The sequence below is a fragment of the Agelaius phoeniceus genome, chromosome 15 (assembly GCF_051311805.1).
Source record: "Agelaius phoeniceus isolate bAgePho1 chromosome 15, bAgePho1.hap1, whole genome shotgun sequence".
In the NCBI taxonomy this organism is placed as follows: Eukaryota; Metazoa; Chordata; class Aves; order Passeriformes; family Icteridae; genus Agelaius; species Agelaius phoeniceus.
Window position 1 is genome coordinate 15703760 of NC_135279.1, and position 18155 is coordinate 15721914.

Below are 18155 nucleotides of genomic sequence, written 5' to 3' on the forward strand. Positions count from 1 at the left end.
CAATTTGGTTTGCATAGAAGTTGCTGCTGGAGGAGTCCATTGGAAGGGAAAGGATGAGCAGGTCGGTGTTGGGGCAGGCGGTGTTGGGGCAGGCGTGGTGCTGTCACTAACAAAGGCATTTCCTGAGCCGGCAGCCTCAGGCTGGGTGAGGGAGTTTGTCCAGGGGAGGAGCTCCCAGCAGCCACAGCAAAGGTGTTGTGTGTCTGGAGGGTGGGAAAAGGCTTTTGGAGCAAGGTGGGAGAGAGGATGTGGCAGAGATGGATGGCCAAGGTGCACCTGGGCTGCCATGCAGGTGCTTCAGCATCAGCACAGGTATGGCACTGAAAGAAGCCCATGAGAGCCTGATGACAGTGGCTCTTTGCCACAAGCAGCTGAGGGGTGTCAGGCAGTGGTCCCAAGGGATCATGGAGCAGAGGACTCTGAACTCCCCAGCTGGGGTGGCTCTGCTGGTCCCCATCGTTGCAGTTTGGTGGCTGAAGCCAGATGAGCATTTTGTGTTTTGGAAGAATCAAAGCATGTCACTCCCACCTCTATAAAAGTAGTAACCGGTTGTGTAGCCTGTTTGAGGCAAAATATCACAGGAGAGGGAGAGTTGAAGTCATACAGCAAGAAACGAGGCGTGTTTTCACGGAAAAAAATGTCAGCTGGAGATTAAGTGAAAAAAGATAAAGATAGAGGACTTTTGGCCTCACTATCTGTCTTTTGAATGTTGACTGATTAAAACAAGACAGAGTGAATGGCTGGATATCCCCAAACAATGCTTCACTGTCCCCCTGCGATCGATACTGCTGGTGCTCCTTCCCCCAGAGACAGGATCTGGTCCTGAGCTCTCTGCTCGGGAAGGCACCGTGGCCAGCCAAGGTGGAGCCTGCTCAGGCTGGCCGTAGATTTTGGGTGTTGTCTTGTTTTGGGTGAGCAGACATCACCTGGGCTGTGGCAGTACCTCTGCAGCTCGAGCTGGGCGTGTGGTTTGGTAGGGAAATTCTACTGTCCCTGTGTGAGGTACCTTGGAGCAGCCTAAGAGCACAAGACCTGATACAGTTTGGGTTTAACTAAGACAAGTTTTACCAACCAGTGGGCGTTAGGTTTATCATGCCAAGCTAGAGCTCATGGGAGAGTGAAATATCCAAACACATGTAACATAGCTGTCAGGTCCTGAGCAGGGCCTACTTTGCTGTTGAACTTGGTGACCCTGGCCATTTCCACACCTCCTCATGAGGCTTGAGTTCATGACACGTGGTGAACCTCTGCTCCTTTCTGGATCAGCCATCAGCTGGGAGGGTTTTTAGTTTGAATGGGAATCTGCTGGATCTCCCCAGCAGGTACTCAGTCTTAACTCAGACAATTCCTTGCCTTTGTTGATGATCAGTTGTCCATCCTGACATTAGCTTGGTCCTTTCTGAGTCTTGGGCCACATAGCAGACTGAAGTGCAAAGAGGATTGGCTGCAACACTGGCAGTGGGAGCTTTTGCTTAGTCTCCCTGGCTGTGGCATTGAAGCATTTTTTCTTGAAACACTATCTTGAAATATGCAGGAAGCAAGAAAAACCAGCTTCATTCTTTCTGTTTGAGACTGGAGAGGTGAGAGGTGTGGATTTACATCTCCAGCGTGGAAGGATGTGCCCCTCTTGCCTGGGGAGACCTTGGAGGGAGGTGGCTGTTGTGGGAGCTGATCCAGTGTGTGCCGCTGGGACAGCAAGTGCATGACTTGGAGAGATTTAGACAGCTTTTTGAGAAAAACCTCCTTGTGTTGAAATGTCATGCCAGTCATGATGTTGATTTCAATGGAGAATTGCATGTGAAAGTGGCTTGCAAGCTGTGTCTGAAGCCCCGTGACCGTGCTGACCCCGGTGGGTTTGGCTGTGTCACTGAACACGGTGCAGAGACCGCGCAGCAGCCCCGTGGGTGCAGCCCTGGTGCAAGAGATGGTGTCTGACTGACACAGGGCAGCAGTTTGGCCTGGGAGGTGTTACTGTCATGCTTGCAGGAAGGTCTGGGAGCTGAGCCTGGGCTCTCAGACACCATCACCACCGTGCTCTGCATTGATGCACGGGCCAGCATTGGCACGGGGGGTTTAGGGGTGGCTGCTGTGGGGCTGAATCCCCAGTGTGGTTGTGCTGATGTGGCTGGTGTTGAGGTGAGGCTGGAGGAGGCTGTGTCCATATCATGGACCTGGATGGTTTCTGTTGCTGGGAGCTGAGAGTCAGTAAATGAGCAGTGGTTGTTTTTTCTGGTACTGGTGAATGTCTTGATGTGCAACTCAGGCTCAAATTGCTGTGTGCCCATCGAGGTTGGGGCCACTAGAGGTTTGGAGGGTTTGTTCTCACTCTGGGTAGAAAGGTGGCTGTCAGAGGGCAGGACAGTGGTTGTGCTTCAGGCAGGACCTGTCTGTTGGGATGTCTGGGAGCAGCATTGTCATTTGAAAGGCTGCCACCTTGGTTTGGGTGTGGCTGTCCCCCAGCTTGTGCTTGCTCTGGCGTCTCCCTAGGGAATGCATTTTATTTCTCCGTGCTCCATCCTGGTTGCACAATAGTGAGCACGATGGAGGCTGCTGGCTTTATTGCCTACAGTCTGCTGAGGTTTGGAACTTGCCTGGGCTCACCTTTTGCCCAGGCATCTCATATGGGCAGGGGAGCTCAGACCAGCAGCTCCTGGGGAGTGAGTCTGCATCGGCACATCAGTGTCAGCCGGTCCAGGCTCCTCAAAACTCACCTAGGGGTGGAGAGGTGAGTGCTGGGATTTCAGGGACCAGCTCTTCTCTCTGCAGCAGTCCAGCAGAAGCAGGTCCAGCTGGCTCACTTTTGGGCAAGCTGGGAAGGCTTGCCGATCTGTCAATACTTCAAGAAATGCCAGGGCTAGGAATCATGGAGAAAGGGTTTTGTGAAATCTGGTATTTAAACCTCCCACTCGAGTGATGCTGAGGAGAGCTGGCAATGTAGCATTGGCTTATCAGAAGCTGTGTGGGCAGGTCAGCTTAAAAAAAATGTTGCATGAGCAGCACCAGAGGTGAAGGAAAGAAGCTGGTGTCTTGTCAGGTAGAGAGTTTAAATGGGGTCAGAATTTCTTTTTATTAAAAAGATTGTTTTATTTAAATAATAAATGACAGTACGTTCACTGTTGCCAGGGGCTGCTGAAGGGCAACCAGGCAGGTCTGAGCAAAGTAGGGACTAAAGGCTTTGAATTATTTTCTGTCATTAATAACTCTGAACTGAGCACTGCAGATTCACATAAAAGCCATCTCTGCTTTCATGCATGTGAACAGTTTGGTTTGTGGATAGATCTGCTGTGATCAGAGGCTCATACTATCTTAAAAAAAAAAAAAAAGTTGGCTTCTGAGCTTCACCTGTCAATAAAAGTCCTGGAAAATGAGTCCTTGCAGGCTTCTGCAAGGCCATATGTAACTTATCTTGTCCAATGCAAGTCTCTAATTGGCGGTTTAAAGTCATTTAAAAAAAAGAATCTGTTAACGGTCAGTCTATTTTTGGTTTAAAGATGGACTTTATATGGTCATAAAGTAAAATTCCTAGCTTAATTATGGGAATCAAAGTACATTGGCTTAATTGCACAAAGAACTGCACACAAGAGTGCAGAGAGGACACGCTTTGCAAGTGATTATCTGCTGATGAAATACTATATGGAGCAACAAGTGGGGGCATTCCAGGCTCCAAAAAGCATCCTGAGGCCAGAACTGCTGAGCTGCTGAGGAGAAATGGCACCAAGTCCTTGTCCAATCCAAGAGAATTGGACATTTCTCTTGTCCAATATGGACCAATTCTATTTTTGGAAATAAATCAGCATGGTCAGGGCTCATTCCCACCACAGCACTGACTGCCCTGCTTTGTGGAGACTTGAAACTGGACAGGATTGAAGGGGTGATTTATAACCAAAGCCTTGGTTGAGGAGTTGATTTGTGTTCTGGAAATGCCTCCAGAAGCTGGAAAAGCAGCTGTGGGAGGTCTGAATGGCAGAGGATTTGGTGATGGGAAATACAAGCTCCCAATGATTAGGAGATCCATCAAACTGTTTCCCTGTTGGTTGGACACATAAACCTTGAAAGGTATCAGAGTGTTTGGGGCAAGCCTGCATTCTTGAATCTGAGATACCTGGGAAGCTAAACTGGCTGTCCAGGAAGGAGACAGAATTGAGGATGTGGCAGTGCCTCTTCCTAAAGTCTGTGTGTGTGCCCGGGAAAAGGCTGTGACAGGGAAGTGAAGTGAGGAGCTGTGACTTCCCAGCATTTCCACTTCAGCCCAGGTGTCCCCAGCCTGTGGCATGGGGAGTGGGCAGGGTTTGGGGAGGACAGAGGCTGGTGGGAGGCTGAGGTGCTGGGGCTGGAGGCTGGGAGCAGAGTTGTGTGCACAGGAGGGACTGGGCTGGAGTAAGGAACGGGCACATCTGCACAACAGGGTGGAAACAGGAGACAAAAATAGTTGTTGGAGACTGCTTGGTGGTGAAAAAAGACCTCAGCACAGCTGCTGTGATTGAAACATGGTGGGGGTGATGGAAATCAATAAGATACTGCATTACCTGCCATTGTAGCAGGTATGTTAGGTCATAAAGGAGGAACACTACATCTAAAAGGTTGCTGTAAAATCTGAAGAAATTGGAGTACTGACGACCAAACAGCCACATTTATGTTGAATATAAATTCTGTAGTTTAATGACATGGAGGTATTAGGAAGTTTTCTATTCCAGTCAAAAGGAAAGTTGAGGATTTCATGAGCCTTGGGAAAAAAAACAGGCTAGTGCATCTTCATAAACCTGTTAGAAAATGTGAGTTCTATTATGACCATGCTATCTGGCCAGATTGTTTGGGAGGGATCTGGCTAACATTTTGGTGAGCAAACATATTGATTTACTTAAAGGATCATTTCTTGTAACAGCCTGGTCTAGAGTTAGCCTTTGTTCAGGACTAAAACATAAGACATGATTCCAAATACAATTATTGTTGAGTTGTTAAGTAGCAGTGACCACCTGGGGGTCACTGAGTTGCAGGTTCAGCATTCTCAGGGGTAGAATGTGCTGGACTAAAAGTGAGTCTTTTGTTCCAAAATATTGCAGGGGAGTAGATCAGAAAAATGAAGTCTTAGACTTACCACAGGTACCTGAGAAGGTTACTGGCACCCAGGTGAGGCAGAACTCTGTCATGAAAGAACAAACAACCCTAAAACTGTTGTTAAAATAGTTATAAAGGAAGGGGCTTCTGGAGGTCAGGAAGATTCCACCCAAGGACAGAAATCCTGCTCTTGAGGAGCAGACTGGAAGAGCCATGTGGCAGGGCACGTAACCATGAGTGGGAAATGAAGCAGTTTAAGAGGGGCTTTGCAGAGCTGGGGGTTTTGGGGAGCCAATGCTGTCCGAGGGGCATCAGAGACAAGACTGGGGAGAAAATCTGGCTGGGCAGGACTGAAGACAGAATTCATTTCCTGCTCTACTTCATGCTGCTGAAGTGACTCCTCCACGTCATTCTGGAGCACAGGGCACATTTGAGAACCTGCTGTTCTTTTGGGTGGAATAAGGAGCCTTCCTCTGAAACTCAAGTGAGGCAGAGATGCTGGAGCAAAGTAGGAAATTCAAGTGGAGGAGCAACAGATGTATCAAGGGGTTCTAAAAAAGCTTGGGACTGAAACACTTAAAGGTACTAACAAAAACAGGGCAGTCAAAAAACAGCTTAGTATTCTCCAGACTAGATAACGTCCTAATGTCAGGTTATTCTTTATTTTTAATTAAAGTATTAGTCAGGGCACTGGGAATTGCAGATCAGCAACCCTGAACTCCAGTTTGAGAAGGTGAGGCTGAAGTGCTGTAGCTCTTCAGTGTGTTAGAGGTAGAAAGCAGCATACTTTCTGCAGAGAAGGAGGTTTGACCAGGTGATCCCTTCCAACCCAATCCATTCTTTGATTCTATGATCAGTCTGGTTTGCTGGGGCACCCACCAGAATGTGTGAACACATTGACAAACATCAGGGTAAAAAAAAAGGCTTGTAATGAGAAGAGAAATACCACAGAGTCCTTCTTTGGTTGCATTTGCTGTTCGTCACTTGGGAAGCAAAAGGTTGACTAAAGTCTAGTTAGAGAAGGTGATTAAAGGCTTCTAAGTCTGCATCTTCAGCCTATGAGCAAATGAGTTCCACTCAATGGTTTGGTCAACCCAAAGTTGCTGGGTGAAGAAAGGTTCATTTTCATGAAACTTTTGTGGTGGACAGCACTAGGTCCAGGTTGCAAAGTCTGGTCTGAAGGGACAAACAAGCCCAGAATACTGGGTAATCTAGAGAAATCTAGATTTCTCCTGTAAAGCAACACCCCCAGTTCAAATTCCTGCCTTGAGCTGGACTTGCAGGTCTGCCAGATCCCAGAGTGCGCCTCAGCAGCTGATATTGTGGCTATGTTCTGTTTGCTTCTTACTAAGGAAAAACTCAGAGGTCTTGGCTTTTATAATGGGCAGAAAGGGAAGGAATAGGAGCAGAGGTCTGGGCAGCATCTTCCAGCTCTTGCCTACGTCTGTCCTTGAGGGGGGATTGTTGGTGTGTGCACATGCAGACCTGTGTCACCTCTCTTCCTGAGACCCAGGAGAACCCACAGGTAACTGGTGTCAGCCAGAACAACCTTTTGCTGCTCTGGCTTAGTTTTAGGCTTCTTAAAAGTCCAGGAGTCATGGCAAGTACCCTGGCTTCTCCACCTTCCCTGTCTCCAGCAGATTATGGTACCAAAGGGTGAGTGCTTTGATAAGTCATTGGAGTTTGCAATAGAAACAGGATAACTGCAGGCACTGTGAGGCTTTCAGTCAGAGTTTGTATTTAAAGACAAGGAGCAGAGTGGTTGTGTTATACTGGAGAAGTGACCCCAGCCTGGCTGGAAAACTGAGAAGAGCATAAGGTTTGGTGCAGTGAGCATGGGGCTGACCCTGGGACATGTGAGGCAACAGCAACAGGGGGAAAAAAAGTAATCTTTAATGCTCCATCAGTGTGGCAGGCTGTAAGTGAATTGTTCATTCAGGAGGAAGAACTCTGAGTGTGGTAGCAGAGCAAATGAAGGGAAGGTGTGTAGCCTGCCACAGGAATCCTGCACATCCCAGGTGTGGCACAGGTCTGTGAGGCTGCTGAGCAGGAGCTCCTCTGTACCACAGCTCATCAGAGCCCCACAGTGTCCCTGTGCTGCTCTCCCTGGTGATCAGGTGGCTGTCACTGGCACAACCTTTGTCCCTACCCCTAGAAATCCATTAGATTGCTCACTTCTAGTTAAATTATACCAGCTGACTTTGAAGTTACTCAATATAAAACCGTCGTGGTATGCTTGCATGATAGTTATTTGATGTAAGACAACAATTTCTTGTGCTCTCTCTTTAGGAATTTGGGCTTTGAGTTTCACTGGGGTGTGTTGTATGTACCCAACTGCACAGGATCAGGCCCATCTCTGTTTTCAAATGTATTTCACATCTGCAATTAGAGATGTTCTAGGAAACAAATTAGGAGATCGAGTTGTCTGTCACAGGCTCAGATGATCATAGCGACTTGTGCTAAAGGCTCTGTCCTCGTAGAGACCTGCACGGCTGCTTTGTGTAACTGCTGTCAGAGCTCTGGTTCTGGTCCTAGTGTTTTTTATAAATGTACTGAGTATACTTGCCTTTAAATCCTGTTAGGTACTGATAATTATCGCTGGTATTCTGTACATTAGCTCTGTACTAGCATTCACATTGGACTAGGCTTAATCGCGTGAGTGTCAAAGATGACTTGAAAAAGGAAAATTAGTTTATACCCTTTTTGTGTGGTTCTACTCCATGTAGTGGGTGGTTTGTAGAAGTACCAGAAGTGCTACAACTGTCTTCCCCCTTTTACTTGCTGTGATTCTCTGCAGCAGAACATAGAGATTTAAGTCTTTTTTTCCATCCTTTGGAGACACTGAGATATTGTCATGGTGAGGTCCATGGAGATACCCAGAGAGCTGGGCCCTCACACAGAGAAAAGGCATCTTTTCCATTTGTTGTTTTTTTTTTTTTTTTTCTTCTGCTGTCCATCCTCCAAGTTTTTGTTTGTTTGGTTTTTTTTAATGTGAAAAAGTTATTCCCTCACCTGTCAGTGCAAGATCCTCTAGAATATTTGTGATCTTCCAGAAAAGGTAGACAGGACTGAAATAACTAATGCCAAAAACTGCCCATGGCAGGGGAGGGAAATCCTTGTTTTCAAGGCAAACCCCATCCAGACCTTTTTTCAGCACACCACAAGGGTATAAATCCCCATTTTTTCTTTTCCAGGTGATCTTTAGGGCCAAGTGGCAGAGGGCAGTGTTTTGCCCTCCGTGGGGTTCCGGTGCCCTGTGGCGCCCGCGCTGTCCCGCAGGTCTGAGCCCCCGGCACCCCGGCATTTAGGGAGCTCCTAATGTGGGGTTGGCTTTCACCGTGTCCTCAATTTGGATCCCCAGGGCAGAAAAATTAGGACTTTCTCAGTTAAAGAAAAAACCAAAAGTGAAGCAAAATCTCTGGAGAGTTGTGTTTCCCCACAGCAGTGACGGCCCCTCAGCACCCACTTTAGTTCAGCCAGGACGCCCGGGTCAGTCCTGCTGGGTTTTTAGCCATCTTGACCTCATGTTTGCAAATATTATTGGTAATATAATGCTCTATGTACAAATGTCTGTGTGGCTCATGTGTATGTTTCTGTGGTTCAAGTCAGCCACAGACTTCTGGAATTTCATTGTACTTTGGTTAAATGTTGGACTTTTAACTCTTCTACTGTATGGCTTCTTGATTTCTCTTGTCCAATGTGGACCAACTCTATTTTTGGAAATAAATAAGCATGTAAATAAAATGAATGGGTTTATGCCACTTACAAGAAAATGCTTTATTTAAAATATCCACTCAGTCTTGTATATTTTATGGTATCTCAGGGAGCAGCCGAGGCCCAGGCCCCAGCAGCCTTGTGCTGAGATACCATATTATGTACAAATTCACTTCCAAGTGCTTTTGGAAGCAGACTTCCCATCTCCTGAGCCAAACCCCCATAGGACCAGCCTTGCAGAGGAGGGAGGGGGGAATCCAGAAACACGTAGTTTAAGGGGAGTAAAGGAAACAAACACGACTTTCCTCTCAACACAAGGCTTCTGGTTTGAGGTGTCCAGGTGCCAGAGACACTGCTGGGTGCAGGGATGCCATGGGTCGGTTCTCAGCTCCCACCTGGGAGCACGTGGAGATCAGGAGCACGATGACATCTCTTTTTTTATTTATTTTTTTTTTTTAAATTCTCCATATAAACCAATATTTACCAGTAATCCTGTGTTTCTGTTTTTGTTTTTTGGCAGACTTTTACCAGTAAATATCGGTTTATTCCTGAAACCAGAAGCCCTAAACATACCTTTGTTTATAAGGTCAGTTGGCATTTTGTCTCTCTCATTCCCCACTCCCCCCCAGTACAACCCAGCAGGTGGTTGAAAGGTACCAAGTTCTCTTTCTAGTTTTCCTGCTCTGCATCTCTGGGAACTGGAGCCCGCAGGACCTAGAGCCTTCTGTTGGTAATGTAGATTCCAGTTTACAAATTATTCTTTTACCATTTTAAATCCTGCTTTTAAGGACAGAGGTGTTCCCCCCTGCCCACCACGGGAACTGGTAGAAACCCCTAAATTGCTCCTCCTCTCCAATGCCTGTGGGTAGGTCTCTCACTAGCATCTTCAGGCTTGGGGCTGAAAAAATAATGGATCCCAAAATATACACTAAAAACTGCCATTTCTGGTTTACTGTGAGCAGGACCGGGGGAGGGAAGGGTGGGAAAGGAGTTTGAAACTTACTTTTCTCCCCCTTTTTTCCTAGAAAGCAAATGTGACATGGGGAGGAGGGAGAGAATGTGAATGTGGCCCTTCCTAAACTCATTGTAAACTCCTCCTCCAAGGCTGGGAAAAAGGGCAAGTGAAAGATCTGATCCTTAAAAGGACATCACTGGGTGTCTGAGACCCCAAAAGCAGCTGGCGATTTTTAAGGACCCAAATTGCTTTTGGTTTATCCCAAGACAAATTGACTTGGAAATGTTGAAGCCTCCTTTTTCCCCACATGTATTTGCCACCCAAACACTGCACGTTTTGGTAATACCCCAGAAACAGAGAACCTGATGAGGGATAGAAAATGAGTTTACTGCACAGTCCTGGCCAAATTTTTTCTCCCAAGCAAACAAAATAAAGAAATTTTAAAAAATCCTCAAACCAAAGCCCATCCCTGACCCTCCCCCAAAAAAACCTCCTAAGAAAGCAAGTCCAAGAGGATCTCAAATGCCCAGTCTGGTTGTGTCCTCCATGGTTGACAGGGGTGTTTTGGCATAGCTGCAGCCCAACCATGTCCCTTTAAGGAGCACCATGGCTCATTTCCTCCTCATGACCCCTGAGCTGAGGTTCCTGAGAGCTGATCAGAGCTCCTGCAGCCTTAGGTGGAGTCCAGAATGAGGGGAGCCCTTCCAGCTGTGCACTTTGAGCTGAAAACTACCTTTCCTCCCCTTTTGCAGCCTGGGTGGTTCTGATTGCTGGCAGTTCTGTAATACAACCTTAATCTGAGCAGTTGAGGCTGGTCCTACCTTATCTTCAGACGTCTTGCGGAGGACTCCTGTTACCAGTTTGGTACTCAAAAGCTACACCCCACCACCAGAAGTCACTTTTTGTTTTTTCCAAAGGCAGTGATAGCTCACCCTCTCTAGCTCTAATGGAAAACCTGATAATTGCAATGCAACTTTCTAATAAATTGTTCATATATTCATAATTCCGTTGCAATCCCAAATTGGAGAAGAGATCTGTTAAAGGTATATATTAGTCTAGATTTTTCTTATTGTAAATACTGTAATTTTATAATACTGTCAATATTTTATTAACTTAGAAATATTTAACAGAGTTTAATCTATGGTAGTTGATTCATTTATAGGTTTATGTTGCAGCCAATTACATTCTAATGTAAGATTAACTTTCAGCATGTAAACTTTGAGTGAATATATATTTGGAAAGATTAAGAGAGAAAACTCTCACTCTTAATCTGTAGTATTTATCCCCAATTCCCAGTTGGGAATTATTTAACGAAATTTTAGGAGGTTTTGAGAGCTCATGAATCTAATAACTGCAGTTGGATTTGAAAACTTGAATTTTGAGATGTACCTGGCTCTTTGACCCTGTGAAAAAGTTCATTTCAGTACCTGACCTCTCTAGCGCTGAAGTCTTTATTTTGAGCAAAGGGACACTGTCAGTTCAATTTTAGTTTCTTGCTTTTGGGGGGAAAAAGAAACCACAAAGTGCAGCCCTGTGGCCTGCGCGTGAATTCCTTTGGCTCGCCAGGGGAGCAGCTCCTCTCCCGGGGCTTTGTGTCCCCGGCCAGGGCAGCTCCGGCCCCGCCGCTCCCGGCGCTGCCGCTGCTCCACCCGCCCCAGCCCGGCCCCGGCCGCAGCTCGGGGAGATGGAAAAAGTGCACAAATCTCAAACTTGGCGATTTTAGACCAAAAGCGTTTGCTTTTTAAAAATTGAAATCTCTCTCTCTCTTTTCACCTGATGGTGTCCCTTTAGCATCATAAAGATGTTCATGTTCTCTGAAAACCGTGAGAAGTGATTTTCTTTTCAAGGCAGGGGAGAATTGGTCTGTTATTACAACTTGCATAAAAAATACCAAAAATATCTTGAGGGTTTTCACAGGCGTTGGTATTTTTTGAGTGTAAAAGTTAATCTTGATTAGAGATGTGCCAATCTTTACTGCTTTCCTGTAGTGTTGTTACACTTAGGCATTTCAGTTCACTTACAAATATATACTGTAACAGTATACTTTGTACAGATTTATTTAAAATTTATTTGAAAACTGAAATAAAGTAGGCAGAAAATAAAGATATTTATTTTTCATTTGACTATGTAAGAAGGTATCATTCTTTTGGTTTTAGTGCACTGGTGTACCAAGCCTCAGAACCACTGCTTTCTCCAGCTCATAGGATGCTTTTCCAGACTGTGGATACGTGTATGTGTACTGCTGTGTTGATAAGTAAATGCCAACGATGGAGTTCGTTGCTTTTATACATCCCAAAGAGAAGTTCTCCACCGTTCCCTGTCCGTTTTCTGACCGAAAAGGCGTGTGTTTGTGAACAGTGTTCACGCCAGCTCTGCCACCCCACCCTCACATCAGCTCACACCAATGCCAGGATGGGAGGAGTTGCCTGCGTACCTTCCCCAAAACACCCTGGGCCGCAGTGGCATCGTCAGGGAGCAGTTCAAACCTGTGTCCTTTGGGCTTTGTGTAAAGCAAATGCAGAACAAGAAAAATCGAGATGTTAAATCCATTAGAAAACCAATTCCTTATTGTACAGTAGTATGGAGATCTCTAGTCAACCTGCCATTAATAATAGATTCTTATTTTTTGAATGATCTATTTAAAAGAACAGCAAGCATTGTATTTGCTAGTAAATCTGAAGTGTTTACATGGAATTACTAAATAAATTATTTGATCTAAGATGGCTCTTATCAGTGCTGATTTTTAATAATGGAAATTCGGTTTGGCAGCTGCTTTTTTAGTTCGTGCTGTTCTTTAAAATCTTCCAACGCAGGTTTTTGGGGTTTTTTTTCACTGCATCCTTGTGGTTCAAATTAGGTTCTGAGGAAGAGGCAAACCACGCCTCTCCCTGCAAGGCCTGACAGGAGTGCTAGCTCACGTTTTCCAACCCTTTCCATGAGGCTTTCCCTTCACATCCCAGCCAGCTGAGACGAGCAGGATGCTCTGAGCCCAAAGCCCTGCAGCACTCACTGCTGCTCACTGGGCTGGGGCCTGGAGACACAGGATGGGGTTTTTACAGCAGAAAGCTTTGGGATAGAAGTAGAACATCCTCCTGTGAGGTAATGAGTTGTCACACTCAGTTCCAGGCTTGGTCCTGCTTCCTGCTGTTCCAAGGCTGCTGGAACACCCTGTGCTCCCAGCCCTGTCCCCAGCCCAGGGGCCCTGGCTCCATGGGCAGTCACCAGAAGCAGATGAAGGCTTTGGATCATCAGCAAAGCCAAAGGCAAATTCAGGAGCTCTCAGCCCTTCCAAGCCCCGAGGGCTGCTCTCTGCCGGCTGTGCAGCCCCCAAAGCTCCCGGAGCGCCAGGGACGGAGGATGGGGCCGGTGCTGCTCTGCCTTGGGGCTCCCTCCTGCAGGTGGAGAGGCTGGATGCAGAAATCCCTGTACCAGGAGCAGCACTAGAGCAGGCAGGCGTTGCAAATGCCGAGTGTGGCCACACCGTGTCCCCCTCCAAGCGCTGCAGCCGCTGCTTTTCTGCCTGGTGCTCAAACCTGGGGAAAATGAAACCATCAATAATGCACCTGTCCCCGCAGTGCCTCTCCCAGCCTGGCGCGGACCAGCGCTGAGTCACCCCATGTTTAATTCAACGCTCTCAGCGCCAGAGCCCTGGCTCCAAACCCATCCAGTGCTCACATTATGCACCAGCTGAAATTCTTGTTGGACATGGATTTCACGCTTCATGTTCAGGGCAGGATTCCCGGCCCACCCCACACTCGCTCTGCTGGCTGGGGAGGGGTGGGCCCAGACCCTGCTCTGTGTACATGGACAGTGCCTCCCCCAGCCTTCCCCTGCCCCTTCCCTCTCCTCTTTCCCTCAGTGGTTTGAGATATCCATCCCTGGGCCCTGCAGCACCCGCCCAGCTCTCCCTGGGCTTCTCACTGCAGCAGCTCACCCATCAGACCACACTGTTTCCACCAGAAATTATTCTTCTCTCTCTTACTCCTCTGAAGAACATATTTACACTATCTCCTTTGTGAGCTAGCCCATGGTTATGAGCAGTATATTCCTAGAAATTTGCTTTCTGCTTTGGGGGGAATAGAGAACACTGATGAAATGGCTCCATTTGTCTGAGTAACATCAGGAAACTTACCTGGGCCAGAGCTTCTCCAAGCTGATACCCACTGCCCAATGGTGGGTGCTTGAGAAAAAGCAGGAAACAGCTGCTCTACACCTTGCCAGGCCATGAAAGGCCCCTATTTTGGAAGAAAATGCTTCCTCTTTAGCCTAATTTCCCACTCCAAACCCAACACTCTATAGCACACAGGAACGACTCTCAGCACTGATCCCACTCCCTCTCATGTCTCCACTGCTCATTTTAATGCTTAAAGCAAAAACCAAACTGAAATGTCCGACAGAAACTCTGGTCACAAAGTTTTGGGGTTAGTAATTGCTCAAATTTGTTTTCAATGCGTGGGACAATGCTCCAGTGATTCAGATATGGAGCATCCTGAGCTGGCCTTGCCTTGGGATGGCTCCCAACCAAAGCAATTCCTTCCATGCTGGTTTGGTTGGCATTGCAGAGAAGCTGTGATTTTTCTGGGAATTGGCTGAAGTAGGTTATTCAAGATAAAAAGAAATGCCCCAGGGTGGCATTCCTGACCTAGGGAAACAGAGAAGGTATTTTTGCTGCTTCCACCACTGCTGCTCACATGGAGAAGTGACTCAAAAGCCAACTGGTAGCTGCCCAATCCTTCCCAGTCCTGCCATGAAGGTGTTGGGAAGAGAGACTGCTCTGGATTTCCAGGAATGCATATTTGCAACCAAGAGACATAGACATGAGCATGATCCATCTCCTATGAGCTTCCCTTTGAACCCAGCAGAGCATGGGAACTCTGAAAGGAATACTGAATTATTTTGTCCTGGATTTGTTTCTCCAAGTCTAAAATACAGAGATGCTGAAATGGGGAACTTTATAATATAGCCAATATTCCAGCTGGCCTGGGAATCAAAAGCTGAGGCAAGGGCAGAGGGTGATTTCTGCTGCCAGGCAAGGAGGAAGGCAGTTTGACCCTTGGGGAGCCATTGCTCTGCACTCCTGGGCAAGCTGGGACACAGATCCAGGGGCCAGCTGCTCCAGAGCCTTTGGGGGCAGCTGCTGTCCCCAGGGACTGCTGGGGAAACTGTCCCCATGAGGCAGCCAAAGCTGGGTGCCAAGGGATGCCTGGAAGAGCTTGACTTGCCAGTGATGCCCTGGGAGAGCCACAAACACACTGGGAAAGAGGAGGGGACTGGTTTGGAGCAGCAGAACCCAGCTCAGCCCTGCTGACCCTACAACAGACATTGCCTCCCTGTGCCTCCCTTTGCTCTTCATCCCAGAAGTGCCTCCCTGAGCCAGCCTGCATCCATCACAGCCACAGCAAACACTGCCAGGACTGACCAGAAGGACTGAACCCTACCAAAACTGGAAGCAGGAGATGCCAAAGTGCCTCTCCCTGTGTGAGACAGACAGTAACACTGCCTGTAACACCCAGCACAGCTCACAGCCCTCAAGGATCCCCAGCTGAGGCTGTTCATCTCGGTCATGGATTGAACCTGCAGTGCATCTCCCAGGAATGGTCATGGAAAAGCACCTTGCCACGCTCTGCCTGCTGCACTGGCTGAGGGCTGGAATGACATCCTGGCCATCACAAGGGCAGTCCATGGCCCAATGTAGTGCTGGAGGAGCTGCTCCACCCCAGAGTGAGCAATTCCTGCTCCTAGAGGGTCCCTGAGGAAAGTCAGCTTTGCCCCCACCGGCTGGTGATGCTCCCCCTCACTTTGCCAATCAGGGAATCCATCCCAGGATAATCCAATGCAGCTGAAAGATCCTGTTGCTCCCCAAAAAAATAACCTCTAGCAGCAATAGAGCAGCTGTGGCTGCCCCATACCTGGGAGTGTTCCAGACCAGGCTTGGAGCAGCCTGGGATACAGGAAGATGTCCTTGCCCATGGCAGGGAAGAGGAGCAAGATGAGTTTAAGGTCCCTTCCAAACCCAAACCATTCCAAGACTCCATGAACAGCAGCAGCTTTCCCTCCAGCTGGTGGTTCCCCTGGCCTGTGAGGGTTTGCCCTGGCTCACAGCAGACACTGAGGTCCCCACAGGCTTTGTGCCCACACGGTGCCTTGCCCAGGGGCACAAGAAAGGAGAGTGCCCCCAAAACCCCCCAGCCCAGACCTGTGCTGGAGGCACAGCACAAAGGGGCTGCAGGCACCTCCTCACTGTGCTGAGCACTCTGAGAGTGGCATCGTGTGCAGGGGGAGCTCAGTCCACGTGGGGAGCAGCAGAGATGAAGGGAATCCCTGTGCCAGCTTTGATGTCCCTGGCCCTGCTTCCCCTTCCAATATCCCATGGCACTAAGTGCTCCTAATCTTGCATTTTCTGTGGTGAATTGCCCTTCATTTTCAGCCTGCAGCTCAAGGATTTCTCAGCAAGCTGCTGCTGCTTCTCTGTGATAGAATTAGTGACAGTGGGGACAGCAATAGTAATTATTCAGTGACCTAGAAATGACCTTTTGATTTTAAAAATCCATGGCTCTGCTAAGGGCTAAACATTCACAAACCTAAAGAAGCTCCTGAAGCAGCAACATTTGGGCAACAGCAAAACACCTGGGAAAGGTGCTCAAGGAGGGAGAAGCCCCAGGAAGTGTCTCAGAGAGTGAAGGATCCTGTTTGGAAGCAGGCCATGTACCTTGAGCCCTGCTGCTGTCACAGCCTGTGGTGACCCTGTGCCAGTGCTGGGACACAAGGATCCCTGGCTGCAGGAGCAGCCCTTCAAGGCTTTTTGGGAAGCAGGAGGGAAGATTACACATTCCATCCCCCAGAACAGCTGTGGGCACAAGTCCACTCGATGTGGAACTGCTGCTGGCACCACCTCTGCCCCGTTTGTCAGTCTTACACCCCCAGACCTTTCTGCCCATGTGCTGGCCCAGCCTTGACCCTGGGAGGAGAAGCCACAAGGAACAGGCAGAAAAGAGAATTTCCCACCTCCCCATGGCCTCCTGGTCTGCTTCCAGACCTCCAGCTCCCAGTGCCACCGGACTGGGCACGCACTGGGCAGGGTGTCCCAAGCTCTGCTGGCCTCACACAGACCCACTCCCTGCAATGTGGTTTTCTGCCCTGGTTTGGGCCATGATGGGCAGTGGGATGCCTGAAGAGCTTCTTAGGAGGCCTCCTAAGATCTCCTAACACCTTAAACTGCCACCTGCTACCCAAGCCCCTCTGGGCAGGAGGAGATGACCCCAGGATTAGGGAACTGGTGACCTGGGTGTCTCCCAGTTGTTCAGCCCCTGCTGAAAGGGAAATCTCAGTCTCCCAGGGATGAGTCAGGCAGCCAGATAAAGGATAAATTTCTAGCACTCTTTTTCACTTCATACCACAAATGTGCCCAGTGAGGCTTCTCATGGCTCCTGGGCCAGCACCACAGCTCACCCTAAGGCTCAGCCCAGTCCTGCCAGGAACATGTGCAGGTCAGGTCCTGCCAGGTGAGCAGAGCTCCCAAACCCCCTTGCAGGTGGTAGGAAAGGTGCAGCCTGAGCCCTGCAATGGGCAGACAGACACACAGACCCTGCTGGGAACTGGGACTGCTGGAGCTGAGTGAGGCACCCAGCCCAGCACTGCTGGTGAAGCTGATGCTCCTCTCAGCCTCTCCAGAGAGCTGTGCCTGAGGAAGAGGAGCATGAGGAAGGCACTGCAGTGCTGGGCCCCTCTGGTGTAGAGCTGGCTTGGGGCCCCCCTTCAGTCAGAACAGAAGTGGCTTTTTGGCTTTTTCACCTTCCAGTTGTGCCCCCTGAGGTCTTTGTGCCCAGACAGATCCTTGACACAAAATGGGAATCAGTGATTCAGAAAAATACCAACCATCTGTGGAGCAACATCACAGCAGAGGCCACTTCACACGTGTGAGCCCTCCACAGACCTGCTCCCTGGGGAAAAGAGGAGTTAGCTGCAATTTTTTTTTAATGACACTGCTATTTTGAAAGGAATCACTCATATAATAATAACAATAATTGCTTCCTGTGCGTGCCCAGCACGTGTGCTTTGAGCTCAAGTAGAATATTAATAGTAATTAATTACAGCCCCTCTGACAGCAGCCAGTGTCAGCAGGGGACACCCACTGGTGTCAGCTCAGGCTCTGCCTCTGCCCTGTCTCTCCACCCCTATATTTCATATTTCACCAGCCAAGGCTTTGCTCAGCACCTTTCCTTCACCTAAGAGGTCTCCAGGGTGATCCTGGGGCTCAGGGACAATCCCTCCATGAGGTTGCAGGAAGCAGCCCAGGGTGGAGCCAAGTCCCAATATCTGACAAAGAAGCTTGGCTGCAAAATGCTTCTCTGTCTATTCTAGAAAAGCTGATTTCCTGCTCAAAACAATGTGGTGATTCTCACCTAATGTCCCCACAGGAACCTTTGCCTTA

General features: G+C 48.4%; 1 protein-coding gene and 1 non-coding gene across 2 annotated transcripts in view; both read left to right on the forward strand.

Moving 5' to 3' along the window:
* CYSTM1 (cysteine rich transmembrane module containing 1) overlaps nt 1-18155 on the forward strand; it is a 67677-nt gene that overhangs the window by 6797 nt on the left and 42725 nt on the right. The gene's annotated exons all lie outside the window — the stretch shown is intronic.
* On the forward strand, nt 85-12443 carry LOC129126631 (uncharacterized). Its single transcript, XR_013184389.1, has 2 exons — nt 85-9355; nt 10477-12443. It is a non-coding gene; the product is annotated as an uncharacterized LOC129126631 (transcript).